Source organism: Erythrolamprus reginae, chromosome 2 (genome assembly GCF_031021105.1).
Source record: "Erythrolamprus reginae isolate rEryReg1 chromosome 2, rEryReg1.hap1, whole genome shotgun sequence".
Classification (NCBI taxonomy): Eukaryota; Metazoa; Chordata; class Lepidosauria; order Squamata; family Dipsadidae; genus Erythrolamprus; species Erythrolamprus reginae.
Genome location: NC_091951.1, coordinates 88172667 through 88193415, shown reverse-complemented (window position 1 = coordinate 88193415; position 20749 = coordinate 88172667). Strand labels below are relative to the sequence as shown.

Below are 20749 nucleotides of genomic sequence, written 5' to 3'. Positions count from 1 at the left end.
TCACTAAGGCTGCATTACTATTAGTATTAGTCTTCTCATCATTCCTATCACCCATCTCCTCCCACTTAGGACTGTATGACTGTAACTTGTTGCTTGTATCCTTTGTTTATATTGTTTCCTGATTGCTTATTTGAACCCTATGACAATCATTAAGTGTTGTACTTCATGATTCTTGACAAATGTATTTTTTCTTTTATGTACACTGAGAGCATATGCATCCAAGACAAATTCCTTGGGTGTCCAGTCACACTTGGCCAATAAATAAGAGTGCAGACTCCCTAGGGCAAGGGTAGGCAGAGTTGGCTTTTCTATGACTTGTGGACTTCAACTCCCAGAATTCCTGAGCCAATCATGCTAGCTTAGGAATTATGGGAATTGAAGACCACATGTCATAGAAGAGCCAACTTTGCCTATCCCTGCCCTAGGGAGTTGTTCAGCACCCAAATAAATAAATAAACAATTCTATTCTATTAACATAGCAACAAAACTTGGGAAATGCCCAATTTCCAACATATAACATCCTTCAATATATATAATGAATCTTGTAGCTTTGGCAATTTTTGTTTACATTTTTATAGTTGCTACAAAAATATTTCAGTCTGTGTGCTCAAGTCATGGATTTTCCCACAGAAAATAAACCACAAAATATTCATAACTAATTTGCTTTTATTTTTTTTATATTCATTTTTTAAGAATTTGCATATCAAATGACCTGGCCTCATTTGACAAAAATGCAAAGAGGTAGCAGGAAAGTCTATTTTAACTGCCCCAGTAGAGCCTTTTCCAACCATTACTCCCTAGTTCAGGCATTTGGGAGTTAAAAGGTAAATGGCATATAGGTGCATTTTTCTTGATTATATTTAAAAAAAAACAATCCCAATAATAAAGACCATAATAGTTTAAACTGTTTAACTTCACATGTCAAACATTTGCTGTTTAATACAAAATAAATGCAGGTGTTCCAAGTACAGCATCAAATTATGAATTCATAATGGGTCAAACACACAAAATCTGTGCTTCAGTTCAGTTCTCCCTTTTTTCGCAAAATTTAATTTTTTTTTAAAAAAATTACTGGTTACGGTGACATCTGACCTTTTCATTCAGGAGTTCAAATATTCTGTCACCATGTTCATTTTTTTAAATATGGCAACTCATCCCAGACATTTAACAGAAGTGGGGATACTTTTTTGGGGGGGCCACTAAACCCCAGCTCACAAAATATCCAATGGCAATTATTATTTTGCCTTCCCATGAATAGAAGTTGGAAGGATCAGGCAGCCAGAAGGGTGAGCCTGTAACAAATGGATAGTGGCCAGGATAAGAAATACAGTATTTCCTTTTTAATGAACTTGGTAGGCATCATAAGACAACCCTTATCTATTTACATAGAAGCTGTCATCTCACCAACTGGTACCTCCCCTTTTCTACCATTTAGGACCAAGGACAATTCAAAGGGGGCGTTGTTTTTTAAAAAAGGATTCATCCTTACAGATCTTCACTCTCCAAAGCCTGTGAGATTCAGGCTTACACATGTTCAGTCTCTCCAACAGCTACCCCCACATCCATTCAGAACAAGGAATGAAGGGCAAAGTAAACACACACACGCGCGCACACAAATCACATACGATCCACACACACCCCTCCCAACCCCCGCGGGTCAGGCGACCGTGCTACAAAACTCGTGGAAGTCCCTCTCCATGAAGATCTCGCTCTCGATGACATCGTTCTCCGAGGGAAAATACTGCAAGCTGTCCTCTTGGAGGACGCCGGCTCCGGCGCAGTCTCCGAAGAAGCGCAGTCCGGGCGCCTGCTTGGAGAGGCCGGCGGGGAAAGGCGAGAGGGGCAAGGCGGAGGGCGGCGAGGGCGATCCCGGGCAGTCCAGCAACCCCCCGCGGGCGTTCTCCCAGACGCCCAAGTACGAGTCCATATCCAGCGGGTCCATCTCGCAATCCGAGCCGCCGCTCTCCGTGCCCACCGAGTCGGAGCGGAGGTGCAGGAGCTGGTACTTCTCGCGCATCAGGAACTGGTTGGTGTTGCGGGGCGCCCGCATGCCGCTCATGTTGACCGGGCGGAGGGAAAGCAGCACCCGCGAGCGGGCGGGGCGGTAGCAGCGGGACCAGGCGGCTTGCTGCTGCTGCTGCTGCTTCTGCTGGGCGCAGTGCTGGCGGCAGTGAGGCCGGGCGAAGTTGGGGTGCCTGCCTCGGCGCCTGGGGTGCCCGCCGGAGCGTCCGCGGCCGTTTCCGAAGACCCTCTTGGGCTGCTGAGGGCGGCGGTCCCCCACTTCGGAGCTGTCGGGGTCTCTTCTAAGCGGACTGGTCTCCCAGCGGCGGGCGCCGAGGGCTCCTTGGCCGCCACACCTGAGCAGCTCTCCCCTTCTCAGCATAGCCAAGGCGCTCCCTTGCTCACATACTCCGGGCAGCCCGGGCAGGCCAGCTGTCTGTCAAAGGGAATCCTCGACGCCAAATCCTCCGAACTTTTTCCCCCCGCTGCCGTCCTCCTACCTTCCTTCTCCGGCTCTTTTGGTTTTTTTAAATCTTCTTCTCGGGAGCTTAGAGCCCCTCAGGGAGCAAACCCCCCACAGCCACCAGCGGGGGCCCTTTTTCCCACCTGTCCTTCTACCTTTTCACAATCCGCTCCGGCTTTTTCTTGACCAGCGCTTTTTTACGGCGCATAGCCTGACGGAGCAGCAACTTGATCGGCTTCAGGGCTGCCTGGTGCCGAGAGTTTGCGCTCTCGCTCTCTCTCCCGGGCGGTTTTTAAACCACTTGGGTCCCTTCCCAAAGCCTCGTTTGCAAGAATTGGCTTGAAATGGGGGTTCGTGCCCAAGCCGCGAGGGGAGGGGGAGAAAGGAGAACACAGCAGCAACAGATCAAAACGTCACTGAACTGTGCCTCTCCGCTGCTGCTCCACGGGCGAACTTCCACCACCTCCTGCTTGTGACTGTTCACTGCGAGGCCTCGCCCACTCGTATATATGCCACTGGGAGAAACCATTATTCGTTTCTGAGGAGGGGCGCGCCGTTTGCTCTAAAATCAAGCCTTTTCTCATTCTTCGAGCCGAATTAAACCAACCAAACAACCCGAGTCACACTAACGGAAGCTGTGGTTAGTACGAAAGCGGCGCAAGCTCTCTTTCTTTAGATCTGGTTGGGCGTCGAATCTTGGTTGGAGCGCATTGTCAGACAAGTGGTTTTTACGGGAGCTCCTATTCACAAACCACCTTTACGGCAGCGTTCTTTCCCGAAATCTTTTTTTCCCCTCGCCTCACACTCCCCCGACGGTACATGTACCGTAAGGTGGGCGGGTAACGTGGCTCGGAGGGGGGTCGTGTTCGGCAGAGGAAAAGACCCAAGAGGGCTCCCCGAAAGTTCACCAATTTATTTCCCGAGAGCCAAGAAGAAACGGGCATTAAAAAAGGGCAACGGTAGAGCCTCTCCGTGAAACGAGATAGTTGGTTCGCGAAGACAGTAACTTTCGGGGCCAGAACCCCAATTTTCCTCCTCGCCTCTTGTGCGAAGGGATCCCCAAGAAGAGCTGGGGGGGAACCATTTGCGCCTTTGCTGCGGTATAAAAATGGTGGGTTGTGTATCTTCATGGCAGACATATTTGCTGGGCTGTTTTTTCCACCCGACCCTATGGACGGGGACGCGCAGCCTGCCTTTATTTCACCCCTTAAAAACAGTTTAAATAGGGCTAAAATGGCGGCATTCGCGGCTTTAGAGAACGAAAGGCAAACGTGGTTAATTCAAAATGCAATCTCTTCCCCACATTTCCCTCGATCGTTCTTCCCAACAACAGGTAGTCCCTTCCCATATTTGAGGATCCTATATTCTAAAGCCGAGTAAGCTTGTGGAGTCTATTGCAATGGGGGATTCTCCAGCAAAACCAAGTGAATTTACGTTGCAGGCCTCGGGATTGATGTTTGGGGATCGTCCAATTGCGTTTTAAAGGACGGGAATGAGGCTTCGCTGTTTTCCCTCGTCAGACAAAAGAGACGTTTTTATTTTTAAAAGGCCGTTGCTCCCCTTCAGATCCGTGTAATGGCGCTAGCAAACGAAAGGCCGCGGAGTAGAAGCAGCCGCCTTCAGATTGGAGGCCGAGCGGACGTGAGCCTCGACAAGTCCTGTCAGTGTTTATACCCGTCACGTGTTGCCCTTCTTGCACACACACACCCCAAAAAGAAGAATAAACAAACTCAGAGAGCTCGTAAGAGATTCCAGAGTTTTAGCCTTTGCTTCGCTCTGCTGCTTCATGGAGTTCTAAGCACCACCACCACCTATGAAAATTTTGCACGTTCTAGTCGAAGTCTTACAAAATATTTTAAAAATAATAATTATATTTATTCGTTTCTGATAAGTGGCTCTGCTGTTTTAAGGATCCTACTATAGCGATGTTGATAAGTTTTTGGAAGATTTTGGGAGGCGCTGGCAAGATTTTATTTTTATTTATTTATTTATTTTGTCCAATACACAATAATATACAATGAAGCTTATACAGATATAGTAGAATAGATATAGGAGATATAGGAGAGACTATAAGACGGGACAGAAGGCACTCTAGTGCGCTTATGTACGCCCCTTATTTACCTCTTAGGAATCTGGAGAGGTCAACCGTGGATAGTCTAAGGGTAAAAGTGTTGGGGGTTAGGGGATGATACTACAGAGTCCGGTAATGAGTTCCACGCTTCAAAAACTCGATTACTAAAGTTGTATTTTTTACAGTCAAGTTTGGAGCGGTTAATATTAAGCTTGAATCTGTTGTGTGCTCTTGTGTTGTTGTGGTTGAAGCTGAAGTAGTCTTTGATAGGCAGGACATTGCAGCATATGATCTTGTGGGCAATACTTAGATCATGTTTAAGGCGTCGTAGTTCTAAGCTTTCAAGACCCAGGATTGTAAGTCTAGTTTCGTAGGGAATTCTATTTCGGGTAGAGGAGTGAAGGGCTCTTCTGGTGAAGTATCTTTGGACATTTTTGAGGGTGTCAATGTCAGAAATGTGGTATGGGTTCCAAACAGATGAGCTGTATTCTAGGATGGGTCTGGTGAAAGTTTTGTAAGCTCTGGTAAGTAGTGTGAGATTTCCAGAGCAGAAGCTACGTAGGATTAGATTAACAATTCTTGAGGACTACTTGGCGATGTTGCAGTGGGCTTTGGCACTTAGATCTTTAGTTATGAATATTCCAAGGTCTTTGACCGAGTGGGGATTATCTGTGATAATTTGTTTATTCAGTTTGTATTTGAAGTTCTGATTCTTTTTGCAGATGTGTAGGACAGAGCATTTGCTGGTAGAGATTTGGAGTTGCCATGTGTTGGACCAGTCAGAAACTGAGTCTAGGTCTTTTTGTAGAGTATTTGGGTTTTCAGTGGTGTTGAAGAGTTTTACATCATCTGCAAAAAGAACACAGTTGCTTGTGATGAGATTGCAAAGGTCATTGATGTAGAGAATAGTCCCAGTAAAGGAGAATAAACCTTTTCCTCCATCTGATTCCTTTCTTCCAATTTCTTATTTTTAAAATAAATGGATTGAAACAAGCGTAGCATTTATTGGCTGCATGTCACATCCTTCTATATATATTTTTAATACACAGTAACAGTCTCATATTGTGCTCGCTCTTCCTATTTTTCTCCAGAACAACACTAAATGTGCACTCGGATCAATATTGTAGTAAAACCACCTTCCCCCTTTTAAGACAAATAGCTATAATCAAAATTTCATAACATGACTTTATAATATAATTACATAATTTTAAAATTAACTTTTTAAATTAACTCATTGCTTTTGGATTTGCCTGCATTCTGTATGTAATTGCATTAAAAGCTCTTTTAATGGATGACGCAGACCATAGGTTTATTATTAGCTTTGAATCAAGCATAATTTTATACGTTGGGGTCACCTAGATCCAGGGGTCTCCAACCTTGGCTACTTCAAGACTTATGGACTTCAAATCCCAGAATTCCTCAGCCAGCAAAGCCAAAGCAAAGTGGCTGAGGAATTCTGGGAGTTGAAGTCCACAAGTCTTAAAGTTGCCAAGCTTGGAGACCCCTGACTAGATCTCAGGGGAATGCTATTCCCTAGGGAAGACATGGCAACAGAGAAATCATGTTTCTTGGGTTTTGTCAGATATCACTACTTAAGTGATGGTTGCCAGACCATGGCAACTCTATCAGACCTTAGGAGGTAATCAGTGGCAGGTAGTTGTAGCTTACTGCCATGGGAAGCTGTACAGTGACAACCATTACTTTGAAGTGTAGCTTTTAAATGGTCTTCCGAAGCAAGCTGTGGTGCTCTACAGTAATCCAGACAAGAGATGACCAATGCATAAGTCACCAGGAGGAAGGTTCCTTATGCAGAAATGGCTGCAATTGTTTCACAAGATGGATTTGCGCAAAGGCCCTCTAAATCTCAGCTATAATGGGCACTTCAAACAGGAGCTAGGAAAACTTGGCTCTGTTAAGGTAGTGTGACCACAAGACTAAAAGGAATTATTTAAAACTTTGTGTGAGTTTTGTGAGATTTATAAGAATTAAACCACAAAAAGGTGCAGCATGGTATGTTTTGATTACTATTTGTAAAAGAGTAAGGGTACCACATTATAAATTTAGGGTATCATATTAGAAATTACTGGTAGGAGATTGTGAGTTCTAGTCTTGATTTAGGCATGAAAGCTAACTGGGAAACTTTGGCCCAATCATTCTCAGCCCATGTCTCAGACAACAAACTAGTCTGTCAATTTCTATCACTACCAATGGATTTACACACATTCTTTCTCCTCCATCCCCACTACCCAACAATTGTATTATCTTCCCAGTAAGTATGGTATATTTACCTTTTGGGAGACAACTAAGTGACCTTCAGAAATGGTATTTCTAGGGATGTTATTATTTATATTTCCAATTGGAGATAGTGAAACAGGCAAAAAGAATGTATCTTTCTGCCCTATTTATCTGTGCTGGTTGTGAGTCAGCTCTCTTAATGATGGCCTTTGACGCTGTACCTAGACTGCCCTCTTTTTGGGTGTCTGAAGAGCCTTGAAAGCATATACTGTATATAGTAGCTCTTTAGGGAATTCTTTGAAGATGAGAGGTGAGCACTGAGTTACCATAGTGAATGGCACCTTTGGGTGATATTTATTGTATTTGAATGTTTTTGATGCTAGAACTATTTGGCATAGAGTGGCATGTACTGCCACAGAAAATCACCTGAAAAAATGGTGGATTTGTCAACGGGGGTAGTGTTTTCAGAAGAAAAAAGCAAAAGCTTCTAAATATGAAAGGAAATTTCAACTCTAATGTCTCCAGTAGTGGACAGTTGCCATTATATCTAAAATCCTTAATGCAAAATACAATATTAAGTACATGTGTTGTAGGTATAAATGCTAGCTGACTGTGCTAATAGATAACAGATTTACAGTGTTGGAAAGGACCTTGTAGATCATCTAGTCCAACCCCCACTCAAGCAGAAAACCCTACACCAGTGATGGCAAACCTTTTCAGCACCGAGGTCCCATATCAGAACGCACACGTGTGTGTGCCCTGGAGCAGTGGAAACCCAAAGACCAGCTGGCTGCTGCACATACACATGGTTTTTGGCTGTTTTCAAGTTGCTTTTCAAGCTGTTTCCAGTCTGAAAATGGCCCAGAAAATGGCCTGACATCAGCTCAACAAATGGCCCAAAATGGCCTGAAAAGGGCCCAGAAAACAACCCCAAAAGGCCCATAAATAGCTGAGTGTTGGTAGTTTTCAGGCCATTTTCCAGTGCTCAGGCACCTGCGAAGACCATGCGCACTGGAAACCAGAAGAGCAGCTAGCAATGATGTGTGTGCCCGCAGAAAGAGCTCTGTGTGCCACCTCTGGCACACATGGCTTAGGGTCACCATCACCATTTCTGACAAATGGCAGTCCAATCTCTTCTTGAAAGTCTCAAGTGATGAAGCTCCCACAACTTCCAAAGGCAAGTTCTTCCATTGGCTGATTGTCTCTCCTTGATCAGTTTATATCCATTATTCCTTGTCTGACCTTCAGGTGGTTTGAAAAATAGCTTGACTCCCTCCTCCCTATGTCAGCCTCTCAAATATTGGAACACTGCTATCATGTCTCCCCTGGTCCTTCTTGTCACTAGACTAGCCATGCCCAGTTCCTGTAACTGTTCTTCATATGTTTTAGTCTCCAGTCCCCTAATCATCCTGGTTGCTCTCCTCTGCACTTTTTCTAGAGGTTCAACATATTTTTATAGTGACCAAAATTGGACAGGGTATGTTTTTATACAATATTGACCAATAATGACTGGTCCTTTAATGCCTATTTCTAGGTAGCCGGAATGGCATCATTTGTACATAAAAAGTGAGGGAAGTTGAGAAAAACGTATGGCTTGGAAACATTGAAAATCCTGAAAAAAAAGTATATGAAAACGTATTGCACAAGAAAATAGATGATGAAAGGGGATAGAGTATAAGTAATAATAATTAGATAATTGATATGGCAATACCAAGAGAGGACAAAGAATTGGACAGATTGAAGGATTATAGCATAAACCATTAATGGTGGACCCAATTGTTATTAACATACTAAATGCCTTACCAAAAAGCCTTGAATGATCCTTAGAAAATCTGCACATTGACAAAAATTGCATATGTCAATTATAAAAGGTCACAGTGCTTGGATCTGCACATAGAGTGCTATATGTTACGCTAATACATTATGACATCATGGGTTCTTGGGAAAACTCTGAAGGCCAAAACCAATTAAAGAACTAGCAGCTGTGGTTTCATACTGTCAATAGGGATGGTGAATAAAATCCTTCAGGATTGGGCAGCCTAGAAGTCAAATGAATGAATGAATGAATGAATGAATGAATGAATGAATGAATGAATGAATGAATGAATGCCAAATTCATCCTAAGCATCTGGCTTACTGTATCAATAATAAAAATATTGATGGAAGATCACATGCTGAAACATTGAATGCATTTTTCCCTATAACAATATATTTTATGATGCTCTGATAAGATTATTCTGATAGAAGAGCAAATATATAAAGGTATTAAAATTATGATTACATTCTGTGGTGGAAGTTCAAAGCCCCAATGCTGTGTCAAATACATATTAAAAATAATGAAGATTGTGGTTCTGCCTTAGTATCTGATGCTAAAAATAACAACAGAAAGGCAAAGCAAACTACAAAGAAAGCAACGTGGGGTAACATGAATTTTACATCAGGTGACTGATACTTTGCATATGTGACTAAGCCATCATATAGTGTAAATAATTTATCACTTCAATCACATTGTTTGTCAATAGCTAGTTCACACAAACAGCTTCTCATAAATCAAATATTCTTTTAAAAAATCAAATGTGAGTACCAGCACTCAAGTTACAAAGAGTGGAGGTTTTATGCACACGAAAAGGTCATAGCCCATTTGCCCTGAATACTGGTATTTAATAAATGGTTCAGTACTAAATTTGAAGTCAGTCCTAGCAGTAATTCAGGTCTGGCTTGTATTATAAAAACTGATTATCATCAGGTGGCCCATTCTGAATGATACCTATACCAAGGCAAGAAGTGGACCTTTTCAATGGTAGTATTCTCATGTATAGATGACACAATTTTTATCTTTTGGCAGGCAGGCAAAGGTATCTTTAGTTTTCTCTGAATTCTAAGAAATTAATGTCTTCTTTTTAAAACAGGTGGGGAACTACAGCCCCTTTATGGCCTGCAGATGTCAACTCCCAGAGTTGTTCATGGCTGGGTCAGGAATTTGGAGAGTTGAAGTCCACAGGCCATAAAGGGGCCAGAGTTCCCCATCCCTATTTTAAAATATATTTGCTGGTTAGAAACTTTTAAACTGCTCTGACTCCTGCTTTACTATTTTTACTGTTTTATTACTTTAGTGGAATATATTTTGTATGTTTTACATTTTTTAGTAATGTGCATGTATTGTAAGTTTCCCTGAAGAAATCTAGCTTAGAACAAATGCATCCAGATTTTAAGATAAATTTTTATATAATATGAGCAAAGATATCACTACTTGCTGTGTATATTTGGATCAAGTATATAACATGTTCTGTTCAAACAGATGGCATTCAAATGGCATGCCTCATTTTAAAGGCATATTTGCATTAGAATTCTGGAAAACATTATCATGTTTGAGTAATTTGGCTAAAATATACTATAATTTAAAAGCATAGTATATTAAACACTTGAGGTGTTTAACCTCAGGTTTAATGCATTCTTGGATCCAAATATTTTACTTGTACAATCCATTATTGTAAATCACATTTTAAAGGATTCTTTTTCTGACATCAACATTGAATAAGAAATAGCATTCCTGCCCTGAAAAAATAGACTTAATTTGTGACAGGACTTTTTCTATAAAAAGTATTTGGTTGAAATCCTAAAAAGGAATATGCATAAGAACATGTTAGATTATTTTGCATATTGCTTATCATGGAGCTCTCTCTTAATATATCTTCTAAAACCATGTACAAACTTCAAGTAACCTTGACTTCTGTATGACACTTTTTGCAAGTCTAAATTCAGGGAATTTCAGGAGAATTATTTTTAGTTTCAATATACAACTCCCCTTCTTTTTATAATAATGCTTAAAACTATCACTCAAATAGTGGTATAATATAATTATTGGAAGACTAATATTCTTACTGCAAGAATTTGGGCAATCTTTAGATTTGCTGACAATGCGACCTATTTATTCTGTACATTACAGTTTCTTGCATTCTCCATATTCCACAGATATAAGGCTGTTTACAACATTTGAACAAGTATAATATCCTACAACCATAAACATTTAATTAAAAACACAAACATCTAAAATTTTGCAAACCCTATGATGTTATGTTGTTTTGGGAAAGTTTGGCTTTTCCAAAACATGCATTCATATTAATCTCTTTAGAGATGCTGCTACAACTTTCTGCTTCTTGAAATAACAGCAGCTAATATTCTCAGCAGCTTTTGTCAGGAAGCAGGAATTGTATTCTCCCTAGGGGGCATATTAACATACAGCAATTCCCCATAGATGTGAATGGGTGAAGAGAACTTTCTGCATTATGGTAGTGGTGTGGGATTCTTTTGTAATGCTGAGCGAGTGCTAGGCTACCAGAATAGAGCAACAAGTATTTCAAACACTGCACATTTGCTATCAAGGCAAGTATCCTTCAGTAGGCAAATAATCAACTGTATTATCACAACTAGTCAGTGCACTGGGGAGTTATATTAAATTTTAAATTCTGAAACACATGTGTTCGGAAAATGAAACTATTTGTATAACTGATAGTTAAATAATGGTTTTTGAACTATATCACTTGAAAGTGTTTCTGGAAATTTTAAAATTGGCAGGTTCTAGGAAAAAAATATACAGTAATAACAGTTCTGCCTATAATTTGTATAGGATGTGAAAATAATTATTAAAAATTATGAAACTAATTAATTCTACGCCTTTCCAGAAATTTTAAAAACTGTAAAGATTAGTTGGATATTTGCCAGAAAGGACAAAAATGCTTGAGCACACTAAAATTCAATACCAAACTGGAATGAATATAAAATTTGCATAGCAATTGTACTCTTTTGGGTGGGGAGTAGGTTAAGCAATATTACAATATGCAAAGGCAGTAATGGGCAGCCAAAATTTTTACTGCCACACTGTGGGTGTGGCTTATTTTGTGGGTGTGGCTAAATTGTCATGTGACTTGGTAGGAGTGGCTTGCCGACCATGTGACCAGGTGGGAGTGGCTTGAACGATCATTATTGTTCAAGTGAACTGTTAAGTCCTCAACTTACAACCTTAGCTGTAACGCTCGTTGGGATGATAATTTGCTTTGTGTTTCCCGCACTCTCCTTTCTGGGTACCCCCCCCCACCTCAGGCTGGGTAACTAGGCGAACGGGTGCTGCCAGAAGCATAAATGCTGCCAGCGCTGCTTCCACCCATGCCTTCTGCTTGCACCTCAGGTGGTAGGTGGCCGTGTCAGGTTGGAGGGAAGCCGGGCAGAAGAGAGGGAAGCTCGTCCAAGGCCAGGAAGGAGGAAAGAGGAAAAAAGCAAGGAGCATAGACGCAGCAGCGACAGCAGCAGGGGAAAAAAGGAGAGCCAAGCGGAGACCAGTAATCCAGGAAGTGACAGCCACCAATCAGCTGGAGCTTTGCGCGCATCTTCATTTCTGCCGGTGGAACTGTGTTCCACCCCATCCTGCCTGCTGCCCACCCCTGTGCAAAGGGAAGAAAAAAGATTGAGAAATATTGCCTAAAGTTGTTAGAGGCAGGCAATTAAGACATAAGGAAATATAGTTTACACCTAGATTTTTACTAAACTTGCTAAACTGTTCTGATCTTGCAAATTTATTCCCTTTTCAGATTCACCATAGTTTTCTTGTATATTTCTCTTAATATAAGCAAAGTGGGAGATGCATGGATGATCTTAGAAAGCAACTAGATTCTTTTGATGCACATTCATTTCTTCTATAGTCTTTAAGCAGTTATTCCCATTTTCTCTGTCACAGGTTATATGAAAAAGTATATTTCATTTTTGTCCTTTGTAACATATTTCAGCATACAGATATTTCATTTTCATTTCAACCCCATAATAAAGGAAATATAACTGCACCACTTAATTTTTATAACCCATTGTGTAATTTAAATAAACTTGAAGGCAAAATTTGCATGTAGGAAAGGTAAGTACAGCCCTGCATTTATCACCATCTCAAATACCTAAAATTTGAATCTGGTGTGCCAGATTAGAGGCAAATGATTAAAACATTGTGGGAGAGGATCCCGGAAAATCTGCCTATTAAAACCTCATAAATTTTGTTTGATTTTCTGTTTATTGTTGAAGTGTGTGTGTTCTATTGTGCCTAAATCAAAAGAGCCCTCTGAGGCTTTAGAAAGAAGGCTAGAGAGGCTTATGAATCTGGGAAGGGATTTAAAAAGATCATCAAACAATTGAATATAATTGATTCCACTGTCTGGAAGTATAGGACATTGATTCTACTGTCTAGAAGATCACCCACAAGTGCAGAAGATTTGTAATTACTGCCAACTCTCACTGGCCAGGTCTAGCAAATTCAGCCCAAGAACAGGATGCAAAATGCTGAAGGAAGAACTCCAGAATTTCATTATGTCACCCATAAGTAGCTCTCACACCCATAAGTAGCTCTCAACAGTAATCATATCAAAATGCCTGACTCTACTATTGGCAAGAAGCTGCACAAATTAAATGTACATGGGAGATGTGTCAAGATGAAACCTTTGATGACCATTAAAAAATATCAAGGCAAGATTAAAGTGTCCATCAACACTTAGGCAGAGACCAGGACTTATGGAACAATGTTCTCTGGCCAGATAAGACAAATACAGTGATACCTCTACTTAAGAACTTAATTCATTCCATGACCAGGTTCTTAAGTAGAAACGTTCTTAAGTAGAAGCAATTTCCCCCATAGAAATCAATATAAAAGCAAATAATAGCGTGCAAATCCATTAGGAAAGAAATAAAAGCTCGCAAATTTGGTGGGAGGAGGAGAAGGAAGAAGAGGAAGGAGGAAGAATAAAAAAAAATCCAAAACTTTAAGGCTTAAAAAAAGAGGGTTTCTGAGGCAGCGAAGAAAAGCACGGACTTCCAATACACCCGGCATGAAGCTGCCTCCCACACACTGCCTCCCATACACTGCCTGCTGCTGCTGCTACCTGCTGCCTCTTCCTTACCATGCTGAAGGGCTCCCCACTCCTCTAACTCACTCACTTTGTAGCCGGCCCCTTTTCTTCGCTGTGGTAACTTCTCGGCTGCCCAGAGCGAAGGGAGCGTTTCTTTTCTCTGGGCGCTAGCAGAGGTTTATTCCCTGTCCAAGCACCCAGAGAAAGGAAAATGCTTTGTTTGCTCTGTGTTGAATATGTATTAGTTGAATGTAAATAGTTTGAATTTGAATGTTTGAAATTGATTGGTTGCTCCGTTTGGGCGGGAAAATTGTCTAACTGTCAACTTTCTTTTGAGCAGGAAAAAGAGTATAAATACAGGAACCCCAAGCGCTGTTGGCAGTGCGCGCCTAAATACTTAGTAGCAGCTTGGAGGAAATGTTATTGCTGAACCTTGAAGAATAAATCGGTTAACCCTTGAACTTCTGAGGCTCATTTATTTCACTCTGGACTGCCAAAACCTCCTTAAGTGCCACCAAAAGGTGCCTCTGGCAGCCCAGATGGCCGGAATTAAAGGGGGAATGGCAGGAAATTGTCCGGGTCTTCGTGCTGCTCTCAAATTTCCTGGGAAATTTTTACGGGCTCGGGTTCTTAAGTAGAAAATGGCTCTTAAGTAGAGGCAAAAAAATCTTGAACACCCAGCTCTTATCTAGAAAAGTTATTAAGTAGAGGCGTGCTTAAGTAGAAGTACCACTGTAGTTATTTGGCCACAGTACTATAAGACCTGTTTGGTGAAAACCAAATATAGTGTTTTATCAGAAGAGCTTGATACTAAATGTAAGGCATGCTGATGAAAATATGAAGGTTTGGGGTTGTTTGGCTGCATCAGGATCTGGACATCTTACCATGGAAGAATCCACTATGAATTCCTTATTGTACCAGAGGATGCTTGAGGTTAACATGATACCATCTATCAAAAGATTGAAGTGCAACTGGAGATTGTAACTTACAGACCTGGCAATGTGACAATGATGCCAAACATTCTACTAAATCTGATGGTGAGAATGTAAATCTGATGGCATATAAATGTAATAAATAGTTGAACAAATAACTCTGGATTCATAACTTCAATATTAACCCTAATTATACAGTCAGATCAAGGAAAAATAATAAAGAATAGATAAAAGATGATTGTTATCCTTTGCCTTATTAGGAGCATATCATACAAGTACTTATCTTTTGTCAAATTTATTACATTTTCCTCTTTCTGTTAGTTTCACATCATAGAGTAAATTCTTACTGAGCTTGTGGCCTAATGAACAGCATTTTTCAAAGCTGTCAGGAGCCACCCTCCTACATTAGCCTGGAATGCTACAATTGCCATTTGTATCTCTATGTTTCGCAACTTATTTTACTCTTTTCTTCTCTTACTAAATGGCAAATAGATAAAAAATCTCCCCTTCCAACGACTAGAGAAAAAAATACCAAGCTAAAGTTTTATAATTTTTCCCTGAAAATATTGCCCTCTGCTGGCTTTTCTTTTTTCTTTAGAACAGACATATTTTATATGTTATAACATATTCTATAATATGTTATAGAATGAGAGATTTCTTCAAACTGGTTGAATCAAAAGTACGGCCTGCCAGGAAAGGCTGCTTATGCTATTTTATTTTGTACATTATCTATTCTATACTGTATCTCAAGATACATGGACTGAATGAATCACAAGCAAATAAGTTATTTCAAGGTTGCATTCCTCATGATGTAACTTTCTGCTGCTTGCAGGAAGACGTTAACAATGATTAAAACATGTGACTGCTTGCTTCATCTTCAATGACTCTTGTTTTTATTATATTGCTGCTTTAACAGTTCTTACATACCTGACATTTTTAAGTACATTGCCAACTTCTCTTGAGATTACTCTTCTGAGATCTTATGTATTGTTTATTATTGTTGTGAGCCGCCCCGAGTCTACGGAGAGGGGTGGCATACAAATCTAATAAATAAATAAAGAAAAATAAATAAAATAAAATAAAGAAATTTATTTTTGAATCACTTACAAGGCAAGACTTAGCTTCTATTTTTATTGAGCCAGTTCTACCACAGATAAAACAAGCAAAAAATTAAATTTAGCACATTTGCACCATTGGCTCAGGAGGTATAGTAGTTAAGGTATAGTCTTCAGTGTCATATTAAATCATTTTGGTTGGGTGAATAATTTGAACTTCAAGGAGGAAAGGGAACATGGAGCACTTGAGTACACTCCCATAGCACCTTAAAGAAGTTTCATCTTTTCCTGCAGCAGCTTAGGAAAAGCCAAATTTAATATATACCTGCCAGGTGTGGGTTCTTCCTGGTTTGGATCAGATTGCCCAAACTGGTAAGTGACCCGCTGATTACATCACGAATCCAGTTTAGTTGGTGCCAGTCCATGGACACCACTAATTTTGGGGGGAGGAAATTTCCCAATTTTTTACTGTTTTTAAAAAAATATATATAATTTTTATTGATTTTTTAAATTTTTTTAACAAAAAACATAAAACATAAAAGTGAATACCATCACCAAACAGAATTTTTTTAAAAAAAAACCCTTCACCAAGGAAGATTCAATTCTATATCCTCCATTTACTTCTTTTCTGGGTTACATTATTCATTCTTTATAAAGTGATTTAATTTTATTTTTAACGTTTGCATTGCTTACTGATATTGTTAATATATAATTTTTAACCTTTTCCCACCGCCTCATTGTTTCTGCTAATTTCTCTTCATTGTAGTTGTGTAATCTAATTTCCATGACTTCATAGTGAATGTGGTCCACCATGTACTTACACCAATTTTTCATCGTCCATTTGTTAGCATCTTTCCACCCAAGCACTATAGTTGCTTGGGCGCTTTCTATTGCTGCAGTTTTAATTTCTTCGTATTCTTTTACCTCACTATTTTTTATTAATAATGCTGCTTCCTTAGTTATTTCCCAGTTACTTCCTGTAATTTTATTCATTTTTTACTGTTTGGAAGGTTTTTTTCCTTTGCTGCTGTTTGGAAAAGGCCCTTCCCACCCTGCCCCCGGATTTATACTTACCTTTAGTCTTTCCCCCGAAACACAGTTGATCGGCTACTCAGCTGTGTTTGGGGCTGATTCTAGTTACTGAGCATGTGCAGAATTGCACATGGAGGTGGAAGCAGAATTGCACATGGAAATGGAAGTGCGCAAGCACACGAAATGTGATGCGAACCGGTGGCGAAGATAAGTGGAACCCAGCCCTGATATCTGCTGATATGTGTATGATTGTGCCAAATGTTCCACCTCACCATTAAAATGCTAACCATGCTCTATTAATTATCCTTTTACCATTCCTTGAAGGAGACATATTTTTTTGTAAAAAAGTGTTCATTTTTACCTCATTATGGTTGAATTGTGATGATAGCATTTGAAACAAAAATAAATATTTTGAAAATATGGAAATAATTCTGAGATTTCAAGACTTCCTTGTCCCGCAATGATGACCAGGAGGTGCTAAGATACGTGTACGGCAGACAAATAATATAGTCAAATGTTAACTCTTAAGACGAGTGAGAGTAGCCCATAGCAACTCTTCAGAAAACACCCTCTATTGGTAGTTTCATGTATGTGCAAACACACAAGAAAAAAATGCTTTAATGGTGATAATACACACATCCAGTAATGCAGTTTACTTTAAAATCTTTTAATACGTCATTAATTCTGATAAAAGAAAACTTTAGAACAATCAGCATAGCTGTAATGCAGGGAGGGAGATAAAAGTTTTGAAGTTTATTTTGGAATAATGCCAAGTGCCAACTTAAGTTACAGACTGTTTGCTCCAGCAAGTAATGAAGTAAAATTAGTATAAAGAAATCAAGAAAAGGTAGCAAATGTATCCAGCAAAAGCATGGTTTAAAGCAGTGGTTCTCAACCTTGCTAATGCCGTGACCCCTTAATACAGTTCCTCATGTTGTGGTGACCCCCAACCATAACTCTAGTGCCAATTCTCCCAACAGGGCTTTAAGCTCATTGGCAGGAAGGTCAGAGGGACACCCCCATTGTAAACACCTGATTGGTCCAATTGTAAAAAGGCACCAGAGCAGAAGCTTTAGTTCCCAACACCATGAGAAATTTGTCTTTTCTAAAGGTCTTAGGCGACCCCTGTGAAATGGTCATTCGACCCCCAAAGGCATCCCGACTCCCAGGTTGAGAACCACTGGTTTAAAGGGTGTCAGATAAATTATAAAAATAAGGGCTAGATTTATTTTTTATTTGACAAGTTTCCTCCAATACTTCATGCTGACAGTTAAATTCTCTACAATATTGCTTGCATTCCCAATCAAATAAGTGTTATGAGACATGATTTCCTCCCCAAGACCTGAGTACAGGGCTTTAAAAACAAAAACAAATCGAGCTTTTTATGGTTAGAAGTAAACACTGGCATGAAGTAAATGAATCAGAAAGTAGTTGAACCACATTTTTCTCCCGTGTCTTGTGCAAGAGCTTGTTTGGCTACTTTTATGATTCAAAATAACATGCTAGCATAAAACTACCGTAGCTTAATTGAAACAATCTATAGTTAAGAACCCTAGATAAATGTGTGAGGTGATGAACTTTTCCCCAGGCAATTACACGGAAGCAAAGGCAAAAACTGTGTTTTTTTCACTTCATCTGATGGTAGTTGAAACAAAAGGGCTTTATTTTTTTGAATAGCTAAATATTTTGAAATTGGTAAAAAAGGAAAATACAGCCTTCCTGTATGTTGATCACTTCTATATGGCAGACTCACTCTTGGTGTTATTTTCTTTACCGGATTGTGTTTTATTGTGGAAATTAGAATAACATCTGAATACCGAACAGAAAACGGACACCTTATACAAGTAGTATGACCACAAATGAGCTCCAAATATATGATTCTAAATTAAGGTGACCAGATGTCATGCTTTTAGCGGGACAGTCCCACTTTTTGATGATTTGTTCCGCATCCCAGGGGCTTTGAAAAATGTCCCGCTTTATAAAAAAAGTTATCGTCCCCTGGCGGGGCTGTGGCAGGAGCCTGGAAACGGTGGTCCGGAGGCAGCTGCGCAGCTCCTCTGCCCAAGGGAGGCTCAGGATGTGCCGGTCGCCTCAGCCTCTTAATCTGGGAGCGGCTTCAAGCGGGGGGGGGGCGCTTCGAGGCTGGCACTGAGCCCCCAAACGATGCAGGGGGCCTACTGCAGCCGCCCCTCTGCTCCAGTTCCACCCTCCCAAAGGGGCACTGGGTGGTGCGGGGGGGGGGGGCTGCAGTGTTCCGCAGGAGGGGGCTTCCCGCCTTCAGGGGCATCCCCAGGGCCGAGCCACCCCCCTTCTGCCAGGGGCTGCCGGGCGGCCTTGCAACAGAGAATCAAGCAAAGAGTCCCCTTGTCGCATCTTGGGGGGCGGAGCCTGGCCAGAGAACTGATGGAGGAAAAGAACGGGGGAGAGGAAGAACAAACAAATGCGAGAGAGAAAGGGAGAGAAAGAAAAAGGGAGAGGAAATGGAAAGAGAGAAAAACAGAAATGAAAGTGAGAGAAATGAGAGCAAAAAGGGGGGGGGAGAGAAACCAATGAGAGCAAAAAGGGGGAGAGCGATGGAGAGGGACACAGAAATGAGAGAGAGGGAAAAGAGAGAGAGAAGTGGAGAGAAAGAAAGAAAAGGGAAAGAGAGGGAGGGAAAGAGAGGAAAAAGGACGGAGGAAGGGAGGGAAGAAAAGAAGAAAGGGAGACATTTCCCACAGAAAACACCAGGAGCCACAAACCAACCCCCTGGTGGCTGGAGAAGTTACTATTACACTGCACACCAAGATAACTAGACACAAGAACAGTTTCCCCCCCGAACGACATCACTCTACTAAACAAATAATTCTCTCAACACTGTCAAACTTTTTACTAAGTCTGCACTTCTATTTCTACTAGCTTTTTCTCATCATTCCTATCACCTATTTCCTCCCACTTAGGACTGTATGACTGTAACTTGTTGCTTGTATCCTAAGATTTTTATTAATATTGATTGTTTCTTCATTGCTTATTTGACCCCTATGACAATCATTAAGTGTTTGATTCTTGACAAATGTATCTTTTTCTTTTATGTACACTGAGAGCATATGCACCAAGACAAATTCCTTGTGTATCCAATCACACTTGGCCAATAAAGAATTCTATTCTATTCTATTCTATGCTGTTCTATTCTATTCTTACTATTTAATACTACACCATTTGATTCAGAATACTTTTTTCCTCCTCTAAAATCTAGGAGCGTCTTATACACCAGGGTGTCTTATACACTGAAAAATACGGTACACCAAATTTTTAATCAAGAAGCTCCCCCCTCGCCCCCCCCACCACTGTCATTGGTGTCTCTCTTTAGCAATGTTTAAATCTGCTTACCTTATTCTAAATGAACTTTGCCTCATTTTACGACCTTTCTTGCCACAATTAAGAGCCGGGGTGGCGCAGTAGGTAGAGTGCTGTACTGCAGGCCACTGAAGCTGATTGTAGATCTGCAGGTCAGCGGTTCAAATCTCATCACCGGCTCAAGGTTGATTCGGCCTTCCATCCTTCCGAGGTGGGTAAAATGAGGAAACCGGATTGTTGGGGCAATATGCCGGCTCTGTTAAAAAGTGCTATTGCTAACATGTTGTAAGCCACCCTGAGTCTAAGGAGAAGGGCGGCATAAAAATAAAATAAATAAAATAAAATAAATTAATTAATTAAGTGAATCACTTCAGTTTATTTATTTATTTATTTATTGGATTTGTAACCTGGATGTTAAGCGAATCTGGTTTCCCCATTGCCAGGAGGTCACAAAAAGGGATAACTTCAGTAGTGAGTTGCTACCGGTATGGTAGAGCAGTGTTTCCCAACCTTGGCAACTTGAAGATATTTGGACTTCAACTCCCAGAATTCCCCAGCCAGTGCTGGCTGGGGAATTCTGGGAGTTGAAGTCCAAATATCTTCAAGTTGCCAAGGTTGGGAAACACTGTGGTACAGGACAGTGCACCTGTAGTGAATGGTACACTGCATGCGCACCTTTGGTTCTCTTGCATGCGCAGGTATCCCAGTGTATTTTTGCTCATGCACAGAAGCAAAATCTCATG

The 20749-nt window shown here is 40.7% G+C and overlaps 1 long non-coding RNA gene across 1 annotated transcript; it reads right to left on the bottom strand.

Annotated features, from left to right (window-relative positions):
- Window positions 1–4427: 4427 nt before the first annotated feature.
- Window positions 4428–15621, bottom strand: LOC139158470 (uncharacterized). The gene is made up of 2 exons (XR_011557698.1): window positions 15511–15621; window positions 4428–5384 (listed from the first exon to the last, which is right to left on the bottom strand). It is a non-coding gene; the product is annotated as an uncharacterized lncRNA (long non-coding RNA).
- Window positions 15622–20749: the final 5128 nt, after the last annotated feature.